This window comes from Pararge aegeria, chromosome 9 (genome assembly GCF_905163445.1).
Source record: "Pararge aegeria chromosome 9, ilParAegt1.1, whole genome shotgun sequence".
Taxonomy (NCBI): domain Eukaryota; kingdom Metazoa; phylum Arthropoda; class Insecta; order Lepidoptera; family Nymphalidae; genus Pararge; species Pararge aegeria.
Genome location: NC_053188.1, coordinates 3,672,052 through 3,684,077, shown reverse-complemented (window position 1 = coordinate 3,684,077; position 12,026 = coordinate 3,672,052). Strand labels below are relative to the sequence as shown.

At 35.6% G+C, this 12,026-nt stretch overlaps 1 protein-coding gene across 1 annotated transcript in view; it reads right to left on the bottom strand.

Annotated features, from left to right (window-relative positions):
- The window catches only part of LOC120626441 (acid sphingomyelinase-like phosphodiesterase 3a), a 109,109-nt gene that overhangs the window by 54,854 nt on the left and 42,229 nt on the right, over nt 1-12,026 (bottom strand). The window lies entirely within an intron of this gene.

Sequence of the window (12,026 nt, the reverse complement as noted above, 5' to 3'; positions counted from 1 at the left end):
AAATCGGTTATCATTTGACGGCGTTATGGTGTAAAATCGTCAAACACCTTCAACCCCTCTCCCAAAGAACTGAGATAAAAAGCATCCTATAATAATTCTAATACCTTCAGAAATATGTGAACAAATTTTCATGATGATCGGTTTAGTAGTTTTTGCGTGAAAGCGTAACAAACATTCACATTTATAATATTAGTAGGATTGGATAGGATAGGGTAGGGAGTAGGGATAGTGTTTAATGTCATCTTTCATTCATTTGTCTTATATTTATCCATAAACTATGTAGTTCTATCTAGTTAGTGTAAGTGGCCCTGCTGTACTAACAAGATGTAAAATAAAGAAATAAATAATATCATGCAACAGACATTAAAACTATATAATTATTTACCCAATCTACGAAAATTACGGTTACAAAAACCTACAACACCACGCAGCAAACATTATATCACAGGTAGCGGTTTGTTGTTGTTACAGGAGTACGGTTGTAGTTGGGATTATCCGGCTGAGCCGCGCGTGGGAATGGGGCTGTTAAATGTAATCCACACTACGCCACATTTGTATGGTAACATTGGATTGCATACCTTTCGCATTTGTGCAGAAAGTAGCTCGACTTGAAGCAACGTTCTGTTAAAGATCACTGAGTCGAAATAAGATGTGTATATCTTCACTAAACCTCATCGTTAGCCGTATATCTAGCAACTCCCGAGGATTTATCCGCGGTGAATAGATCGCATATTTGTTTTGTTAAAGTGAAGTACGCGATATGATCTTTATATAGGAATGTCTGTACGACGAATGTATCATTAGGATTTTTTTTTCCAGGACCAAAAGCAGCTTGTCTTACAGTTATTAGTTAATTGTTAGTTTTGGTCGTGGAAAAACTCTTCGCCAAAACAGGAATCAATTGATGCTTAGTCAGTCAAAACATAAGTAGCAGGATTAAAACTGTATTGATGAATTTACGTTAATGTGGCACAACAATGTGCTGAGATGTAACTCTGTTTTAAAATCACATCGTTTCAAAAACAGCATAGTGACATTGTGTGTTTAAAAATGACAGTATATATAATTTATTATTATGTATATATATAATATATATATATATATATACATAATAATAAATATATATATATTTACTACCTGAAGTTTTCAGCCACACGAACACGTTGTGTTCGTGTGGCTGAAATTATTAAATAAAATTATACTAAATTATTTAATTTATAATAAAGAAATCTCAGATATGCCAGTATCCTCAAGTTTTCCTTCAACGTCACAACGCACATTAATTCGAAATTTAGAAGTGCGTGCCAGCCCTCGAACTCGGTTCAATCGAAAGTAAGGCCAATGTCCGAACCTATAGGCTGATACAGCTTGTACATATATTTACATATTTTTAAATAATTATGTGTAAATTAATGCCATCCGTGTCACAACGAGTACGTTACAATAAGTAGCCTTCATGTCTCAACCGTGTAGCAGTAACATGAAAACTGTAGGTTAAACAAATAAAGTTCCCTTAAACTGGCTCGATTTATACACGAATTCAATTTCCTTTATAAGAATCTATCGAATGAACGGGAGCTAAATCGAATAATCTTCGTATGGACCAACGATTTACATATTACGGTGCGGGGTTTAGTTTTGATCGAGTTCTGTTGTTTATTCGATTTAGGCAATAGTATTTGTAGCGGTCATAGCCTAGTGGTTAGAGCTTCGCTCTCTCTTTCAGGCGAACCGAGTTCAATCCCCGGAACGCAACTCTAACTTTTAAACGCTATGTGCGCTTTTATTTTATGTAACATAACTGAATTAGAACACCGCAAGGAATCTGCTCTGCATACCTGAGAGCTCTCCTTCTTTTCAGTCACCGATTTTGTAGAAATAATCTTGGTCGCTACTCTTTGATCTCCAGACAGTTCAAACATTTTTTTTTTTTTAGTTAAGGATAAGTTAGTAAATATATTTAAAGACAAACTGCCCAACTTCAAAAATAAGCTACTAAAAATACTTGGCTAGTCAGACTTTGTTTATTTAGTGCATTAATATTGTGCTTTCTATCTTTTTTTTTTGTGTTTGGGCTTGAGTCAGCGCGTCTATTGCTTTAGTGTAATTTGTTATATTTGTATGTGTTATCTTGTGTTACCTCCTTTAATATAATTATTTAATAAAAATAAATACGTTTATTAATATACAGTTCGAAATACGGTTGTTAATGATGATGATAAATAAGTATTGAGAATACCACTTAATCATAAGCCAAGTCTTCATATAAAATACCAGCTGAGACCGGTGACGGGCGCTCCGTGCAGCGTTTGATGCGGTCAGTCTGAACCGTTACAGTATTAACTGACTTACTAACTGATTAACTAACTGACTCAGAAAATTCAGCTGTCTTTTTTTTAAAGAGAATTGCATTAAATAATTAGGTAACTATTTTTTTTAATGAAGTAATACAGTGCAAATAAAGTGCAAAAAATACAGTGCAAATTTGAGCTCAATTTGCTTTAATGACGACCAGTGGAATTTGCACGGTGTAATTTCTTTTTTTTTTATCTTTATTTATCACACACACACAAACTTAATTTGATTTTCGTTTTTTCTTTAAAATAATTGCTTTATAAATATAACCTTAAATAAACTATTTAAAACTAAATAAAATCTAAAACGTCTTCGAAACCACCGCAGCGAGGCACAGTTCCTAAGATGCTGGCAGCATTGCCCCTTTGGATGGCCAAACTAATTCGTTGGCCAAGGTAACTGCCCGCTCTAGGATCACCGGTAGACTCGATAACCCTTTTCGATAATTCTTTGAAAAGAGCTCTTGCCTCCGGACCCCACGGTTCAAGTACATAAATGAAGCTGCTATCCATTTTTCGTTTGTTATATTTATTTCAGTTTAATCAGTACAATCCAGAATACGAGAGATAACTGGACTGCACTAATTAAACCGATAATGCGATTTAAAACATACCTAGCGCCACCTACTTAATTCTTTGAACAGCTCCTACACGAGTAATTCACGTTAACTCACTATAAACTATTTTAAAATTCACCTTCTATCTCATAAAAGTCCAATTGAATTGAAATCTACTTGCACGTGAGTTCTCCCACGGCTAGTTTGGAGTTCAGATACATTACGGACTTTTAGTTACAAACTTAAAAACTAAAACATTAGGTGCCTAATGTGTAGCACAGCATACAGGCTTTAAAGGATTGAAGGACAACCCAATGTATTCGACCTTTGTTCGTGTCAGAGACGAGTTGATTTATTTATTTGCTCCGGGAAAAGGGATGAAATATTTTAGCCATTTTACTTCATAGCTCCGTTAAATTTGAACTGATTTTAATAATTCTTTTTTTATTTGAAAGCGTATACTATCAAGCATGTATTGTCTGATTTTTAATGAAGATCTGATTATTAATGATCTGATGTCGGAGATAAAGGACATAACTCGTCGCAGATACCAGCAAGTCGCAAGACATATGACACAACAATCGAATGCAAGCGTACCATCTTACTTATATTATAAATGCAAAAGTTTTTGAGGATGGATGTATAGATGGATGGTTTTAGTGTATATTTTACTATGGTTTTCTGTAAATTGGCTGAAATATAACGATGTTTTCTAAAGCTGTTGAAAATGATTGATGATACATTAAAATAATGTTCTACATGTTTAAAGTAATCGTGATTATCTACAAAAGAATCCGCGAGGCTATATGTCTTATTATTATGGTTAAGTCACAATTACTGCTTTTTCTATAATTTTTCTTTCAAAACACGGGTAACATAATTTAGAAATAAAACTGGACCTGGTAGGTAGCGCTGCAATTCGTTTTATGGTTTTTTAAGATATTAAAACCTCTAACAACCGATTCGGTGCAGACGAAGTTGCGCGGGTCAGCTAGTATGATATTAAAAATAGTAATGATAAGAATGACAAATGTACACTATAATAACATTACTATATAAAAAAATCAAAAATTAGAAAATGTTTCAAAAGAAAGGCAAATAATTATTTCACATTAAAATAACACTTTTCTACTATCCACTCATGTGTTGAAGCTTTGAACTTCAAGAATGGTAAATATTTTATAGTTGTAAAATATTTGATAATTTGAACATTAATATAATGATAACAACTTTTGGAACAGAGCGCTGTTTCGCGTGGTGGATGATATATTTTATTTTAGTATCGATTAAATGAAAAACTTACAACCAGAGCGACAAAAAAGACAAGACAAAAAACCTAATATCGAAATAATTTGTCTTAACCCTGAATTCGAATTCTGGATCTGTGTACATAAATCGCAAGACCAACAAGACATTAATTATATTATTTCATCATATCAACCCATTACCGGGCCACTACAAGGCACGAGTCACCTCCCACAATGAGAAGGGGTAAATGCCGTAGTCCACCACGCTGGCGCAGTGCGTATTGGTGGACTCGAATTTTATTATAATACTAGCGGACCCTGGCGACTTCTTACGCGTATGAGTCAATCGAGAAGCTAGAATAGAACTGATGCAAACTTCGTAATCATCGTGGCTAGCTATGTATCTACTATTATTTTACGTGGTATACTGAGTTAGTAAGTTGTCCCATCCATCCATCCTCAGAAACTTTCGCATTTATAATATTAGTAGGATAGTACGCATGCATTCGATCGTTGTACTTGCTGTTTTTTTGTGATGAGTTATGTCCTTTATCACAGACAATATTTATCAGATCTTCATTAAAATTAAACAACACATACATACATACATACTTCAAGTATTCATTTTGAGTTCTTAGGTTGCCTGGTAGAGATCGCTTTGAAGCGATAAGGCCGCCTATTGTACCTTTTCTCCTTTTTTTCTACTGCTTGTTTTTTTTTTATTTGGTGTACAATAAAGTGTATTTACATTTCATTTCAATACATGCTTAATAGTATACACTTTCAAATAAAAAAAGATTTATTAAAATATGTTCTAATTTAACGGAGCTATGAAGTAAAATTGATAAAAAATTTCATCCCATTTACCGGAGGAAACTTATTGTTTATCGGGAGTATCCTATATGTTGACCCGGAATATCAGCTACCACTATACCAAATTTTATTTAAATCGATTCAGTAGTTTTCACGTGTTGCCCGGACAGACAGACAGACAAAAATTAAATAAAAATCTGTTTTGTACTCAGTGTTGAATATATAGCACCCCCCCGTTAAAAATTTTCAAAATATATTGAATGTATAGAAATCATCCAGTTACAGTTTTATTATAAGTATAGATAGCCAAAATTAATTGTTTTCCAATGAATGCCACTCTACAACGATAATACAGTTTAAATTCATTTTGTAGGAAGCTACTTGTAAACTTGTCCTTTGTACGGAGCAAGTCCGAGCAACACCTTGACTTGATTTCACGTACGTGCTCCCGTGTTGTTATACAACAGCTTATTCGGTTAGCTGTTTACTTTACATTGTTTTGTACCGAAGTTTGAAGTTTCCTTTGAAACTTCCAATGTTTTAAATTCGATTTTGATAACGATTTCTACGAGTACGTTGTGGGAACATTTTGTACGTTTTTGTACGTTGTGGGATAAAAGGGCTTAAATCCTACGCCACATTTGATTCTTCCAGTTGCCTCAGATCATAGCAAAGTGAGCATTATTTTTATTGGTTTAAACACTTTATTGCACAATAACATAACAAAAAAATTATGTAGAAGGCTTTTATTAGGCATACAGGCTTTTAGGCATTTTGTACCAGTCTAAATTTAGGCTCAGTGGGAATGGTTATGTTTGCGTGTAGTTAAATGAAGATGACGCAAAAATAACAACCAAAATCACATGTTCATTGTATCCAGTTTTCGTTTTGAATGAACGTTGCTACGATTTTCTCTTTTACTTGTCGAGCCAACCCTTAATCGTTCTTATCGTAGCATTTCATGGACTGCTGGACATAAATCCTGTCTTGATTTCAAGGTCTTATTCCAAATGTTCAAGGTCTTATGCCATTTGTGTTAACGCCTCCCTACTCTTTTGATGGAGCTCAAATCTTTTAGTCCTTTGAACTGTAGTCAAAGTCAAAAATATCTTTGTTTAAGTCGACCCATTGATCGCACTTATGTTGCATTGAAAAAAAAATGGGATTTAGTGGGCTGGGGCAGCATGTATAAATGCCGCCCCAGCCCATTTCAATTAAATACACTAACTATTCTAACATAAGATTTATACTACGTTTGCTTATTTCAATATATCATAATCTGCCAGCGCCGTTCTGCTTCAATGGATGTTCCTTTAATTATTTCCATTAAAAAGAAATGCTCGTGTTAATTCATTGAATAGACGGGTAAAAGTTTCTAAAAGCTTGCACGTTTAACTCGCAAACGAGAAAATAATTTGCACGCAATCTTTTCATTAGTACTCGTCTATTATAGCATTTGTGGAAATGAATACAGTTGCAGCTTTCGTTGCAGAACAAAACTAATGATTCGTGCGATTTTGTAAGGTGTTTTGGAATTTAACGACTACAAGTGGCCCTCCTTAGTGTCTGAACACCGTAGTTTTCGTACAGTGCGTTTTGCTTATAAACTTGAATTTTCGAATTGGTCGGAGGGTCGAATAAAAGGTCCAAAATTCATTGGCAAAGAGGTGTTTTATAGATAAATTATATTAAAGAGTATCTATGTAGAATGGTTGACTCAAAGTGGGCTAAACGACTAACAGAATGGATACCTAGAGACAAGAAAAGGAAAAAAGGTCGTCAAAAGAAAAGATGGAGAGATGTTTTTACGCAGAAAATTTGCATAGGCTGGAGACTAAGTGTAAATAATAATGAATATACTACGACAGTATATACTGCGCCATCTAACCCCAAAGTAAGCGTAGCTTGTGTTATGGGTACTAAGAAAGACACTGAAAAACATTGATGTTCATCACACAAACATTTTCCAGATGTGGAAATCGAACCCACGGCCTAGGACTCAGAAAGCAGGGTTGCTGTCCACTGCGCCAATCGGCTGTCAATGCAAATTTTTTTAGCATTCTCATAATCAACCTATTAGCCATAAGTCCCACTACTAGACGTAGGCCTTACAATAAATGAAACACTTCACCAAGTGAAGGAGCATCGACACTTTTTTCTCTACAGTAATTTCCGAAAGACATTTCATTTCAAGTGTATTTCATATCGAATTCATTATTGCGAAAGCTCTTCAAACTATAATTCGAATAACGAGCCTCTTGATAACAACCTCTTCACCGTTTTCAGTCCTGAATGTAAATCATATTGAAAAATAATTTTCCTACAACAACCTATCAACAACTTTTTAAAAGGAATAAATAACTTGTACACTTGAGACTACGCAATTTCGTAGCAATGCGGTGTTCAGTTCTGGAGGGCCTGGTTGTCGGTGTAATAACGGGCACATGAGGCTTTTACGCCTCAGATTGTTTAGCACAGGGCGGTATGTTGATGCAGGGCACACGGATGCAGCGGAAAGGCGAGAAGTGTTTTAGTCAACAGGGGGTTTTAGCCGGTAAAAGTCCGGCACTACCTAGCGCCACTGGGGGTCCATCCAGGATTTCCCCTCCTGTATAGTAAAAAAAAGAGCGGTATTTGGCAGGATGTATTCTTCGCATCTCCTTGGTTTTATTAGTCTGTCAATCATAAAAAAGTAGATGGACACTTCTAGAGGATTTTTAACCGTTTGAAAAAGGAAAACATCGCATCAAACGCGTTGCATGAAAAAGGGGACGTATTAAAAGTTGAAACGGCGACTCGCTCAGCCGATCGCTCTATCGAATGACTGTCATTACCGTGCCTTATTGCAGTCATAATGCCTTTAAAGATCGCTCGTGTTTTACTTTTGCGTTCATAAACCTTCGCCGTCCGTCACCTGAATACAAAACGGCACGCCATAAAACTTTTAATCACTGTATTTATCGACTTTTGCCTTTTTATGAATATGCCTGAATTTAACCTTTTTAGGCGCAATGGGGATAATTAAAATGTTATTAACATCTGTACGTTAGTTCTCCCTCAATCCTTCCAAAGACGGCAGCACTAACCTGAGGAAGTGACATTGTTTTCGTCAAAAACTTTTTTGCTTCCGCCTTAGAACGGAAAGCTTTTACATGATGTGCAAAATATCTACTCTTCGTGGTGTCAGTGGCATCGAAAGGTGAATTATTCGGGAGTGTTCTTAGCCTTATTTGATGAAAATTGGGACAAGTGGCGGATCACATATTTTTTCATAACTCTAATACTACACACCATGAAAAATCCAAGATGGCCACTACAACAAAATAGCAATATTTTTTTTCACAACTCCTTCAATATTAAAAAAAACTCATGGTTGTCGCATACAAGCAGTATGCGACAACCATGAGTTTTTTTGGGAGAGTAAGGAGGATATTTTTTTTTTTTTTTGTAAATCGATGGATAGATCTAGATGGAGGAACGTATAGTTATTCCAAGGACTTAAGATATTGCATGCTTCGATCAATCAAAGCCGATTACACTGGTATCCGGAAAAACCCTTGAATATAACTTTTAATCTATTTGATAAGAATTCAACGAAAGATTGTCACTGATAGCGGTTAAAGCGAATTAAGTGGTTTATTAATCTACGTCAAAGTTTCATGGGTTCGTCCATGGCACAGCAACGAATAGCTGATGACAATCTTTTATTTCATAACTCTTCAACCATATCGTGCAATAATCCGAAGGTCTTTAAATCTACTGTTAAATTTTAAAGTTAACTCCATAGACTATTTTCAAATTTTGAATTTGGAACAATTTGTAACACCTAATTTACCAAAGGTAATTTTAACAATACTACCTGCCTATTATTTATTTATTTATTTATTTATCATCAATTTTCTGTATAACTCGCATCGTATGTCTCGCAAAAACTTGAAAATGGCTGGATCGGATTGATTTTCACTAAGCTGAGGTGACCCATTAACCACAAGGACGCAACGTAGATTTTATTTGATTGTGTGTTTTTCTTTTCTTTTTCCTCTTATTTAATAGTATGTTAATAATTGTTTTTAGGAAACCATTTTATTACTATTATATTGTAAGCGGTGATAGCGCATTGGGTAGGAGCTCAACTTCACTTTCTGGGGGTCGAGTTCAAATCCCAGCAAGCACCTCTAACATTTGTAAGTTAGGAGCGTTTTAAGTAATTAAAATATCCACTTGCTTCGACGGTGAAGTAAAACTTCGTGAGGAAACGTGTATGCCTGAGAGTCCTACATAGTGTTCTGAAAGGTGTGCGGAGTCCACCAATGCGCACTGGGCCAGCGTGGTGGTGGACTTTAAACCCTTCTTCTTATGGTACGAGACCTGTGCTCTGTAGCGAGCTGGTAATAGGTTGATGTGTGATGATGATGATTATTTGAACTTTTTTTTTGTTCTTGCAAACCTGACTGATATACTGTAGAACGAAGATGACAGATGACACTGATTTTTTAAAATTACCTTTGGTAAATTAGGTGTTACAAATTGTTCCAAATTCAAAATTTGAAAATAGTCTATGGAGTTAACTTTAAAAAACAAAACCCAAAAAAACTCATGGTTGTCGCATACAAGCAGTATGCGACAACCATGAGTTTTTTTGGGAGAGTAAGGAGGATATTTTTTTTTTTTTTGTAAATCGATGGATAGATCTAGATGGAGGAACGTATAGTTATTCCAAGGACTTAAGATATTGCATGCTTCGATCAATCAAAGCCGATTACACTGGTATCCGGAAAAACCCTTGAATATAACTTTTAATCTATTTGATAAGAATTCAACGAAAGATTGTCACTGATAGCGGTTAAAGCGAATTAAGTGGTTCATTAATCTACGTCAAAGTTTCATGGGTTCGTCCATGGCACAGCAACGAATAGCTGATGACAATCTTTTATTTCATAACTCTTCAACCATATCGTGCAATAATCCGAAGGTCTTTAAATCTACTGTTAAATTTTAAAGTTAACTCCATAGACTATTTTCAAATTTTGAATTTGGAACAATTTGTAACACCTAATTTACCAAAGGTAATTTTAAAAAATCAGTGTCATCTGTCATCTTCGTTCTACAGTATATCAGTCAGGTTTGCAAGAACAAAAAAAAAGTTCAAATAATCATCATCATCACACATCAACCTATTACCAGCTCGCTACAGAGCACAGGTCTCGTACCATAAGAAGAAGGGTTTAAAGTCCACCACCACGCTGGCCCAGTGCGCATTGGTGGACTCCGCACACCTTTCAGAACACTATGTAGGACTCTCAGGCATACACGTTTCCTCACGAAGTTTTACTTCACCGTCGAAGCAAGTGGATATTTTAATTACTTAAAACGCTCCTAACTTACAAATGTTAGAGGTGCTTGCTGGGATTTGAACTCGACCCCCAGAAAGTGAAGTTGAGCTCCTACCCAATGCGCTATCACCGCTTACAATATAATAGTAATAAAATGGTTTCCTAAAAACAATTATTAACATACTATTAAATAAGAGGAAAAAGAAAAGAAAAACACACAATCAAATAAAATCTACGTTGCGTCCTTGTGGTTAATGGGTCACCTCAGCTTAGTGAAAATCAATCCGATCCAGCCATTTTCAAGTTTTTGCGAGACACGGTGCGAGTTATACAGAAAATTGATGATAAATAAATAAATAAATAAATAATAGGCAGGTAGTATTGTTGGCACAGACAATTTATTTCTGACACAATTTTTTTTTAAAAGCCTTTAATTTAAATACCGCCTTTCTTTCCCTGGAGCGTAAAGGATATAAGCTCTCAATTCCTTATTGCAAATCTAGCATAGATAAGAGACATTTTTGTGCCCGAGAAATGGTAAAATTTGTCTTCTCCCACAAACTTCGGCGCACAGGTGGAAATAATATCCTAATAATATTCCTAACGGTGGTAACCTTCCTTGCTCGTGAGCAAGGATTTACCGCCAAGAGGAGTGGATAAGTCGACCGTTATTGTTTCGATAGTCGTTTAGGTCAATGGTCGTGTCGTTAAAAGTATCGACAAACATCTTAAGAAGCTCAAGGGTCGGATGCAGAAGGCAGTAGTCCTCGAAACGGCACGTATTGTGAGGAGGTTCCTCACTCAGGAGCCCTGACCGCCGGTTGCTTGGACATTTAAAAGCCTCGCAAGACAGATGACTTTTTAAACTTTAAAAACAGACTTTTTTGTGGCATTTTTTTTTATCAATCTCCTTCTTGACATTAACCCTGCTTGGAAATTAGGCAGAGTTGTAGACACCAAAATAGATATTGAAATTGAGTCCCGTATAAGAGCGCAACAGAGCAAGACTTCGAGGGTATTCTGAAAAGAAACTTCGAAGAAAAAAGTCCTGCAAAGTGCCACCCGCAGTTCATCAATCTAATGTTAAGATTCATGTACCTACCTAATTACACCGGCCTTTAAAACCGAAACACAGCATTGCTGCTTAGCGGCAGAAATAAGCATTGCTATAGTACTTACCCGGACGAGCTCTGTTACAAAAAACTCAACTTGTACTGCGTTTTGGTAGATCTGTCTGTATAAAGTTTATAATTTCTTCAAGTCATAAATTATCCATTCCACCGTGCATATTTCCCTAGCATTCGCGAATAATAAAAAATAAAGCTCAATTGTACATTGAAAAGAAGAAAACATTTTAACTTGTAAATTTAAGTAAAATCTATCCATGTGCTATGTTTGTTATAAAAGATTTGTTTCGAGCACCAAAATCTTTCGGAAAGCAAATAAAAAGTTGAAACGAACCCGCAGGTACGTAGTGTACCTGCGGGACTGCTGCCGGAGTGAGGAAAAGTTCGGATTTAACACTTCACTTGCCCACTTAATCCGTAATTATCTCTGGATGTGGCCGCCTTAATAGGGCTTTTTGTTTCGCGCTGGCGATGCGATCATTCCAATGTTTTTTTTTTTAGTTTCATCTCCCTTTACTCTGTGTCTATAGGTGCTATTATGTATAGCTTTTTTTCAAACTGGTCAAAAAAATACAAGTCATAGGTTTTTCTCGTA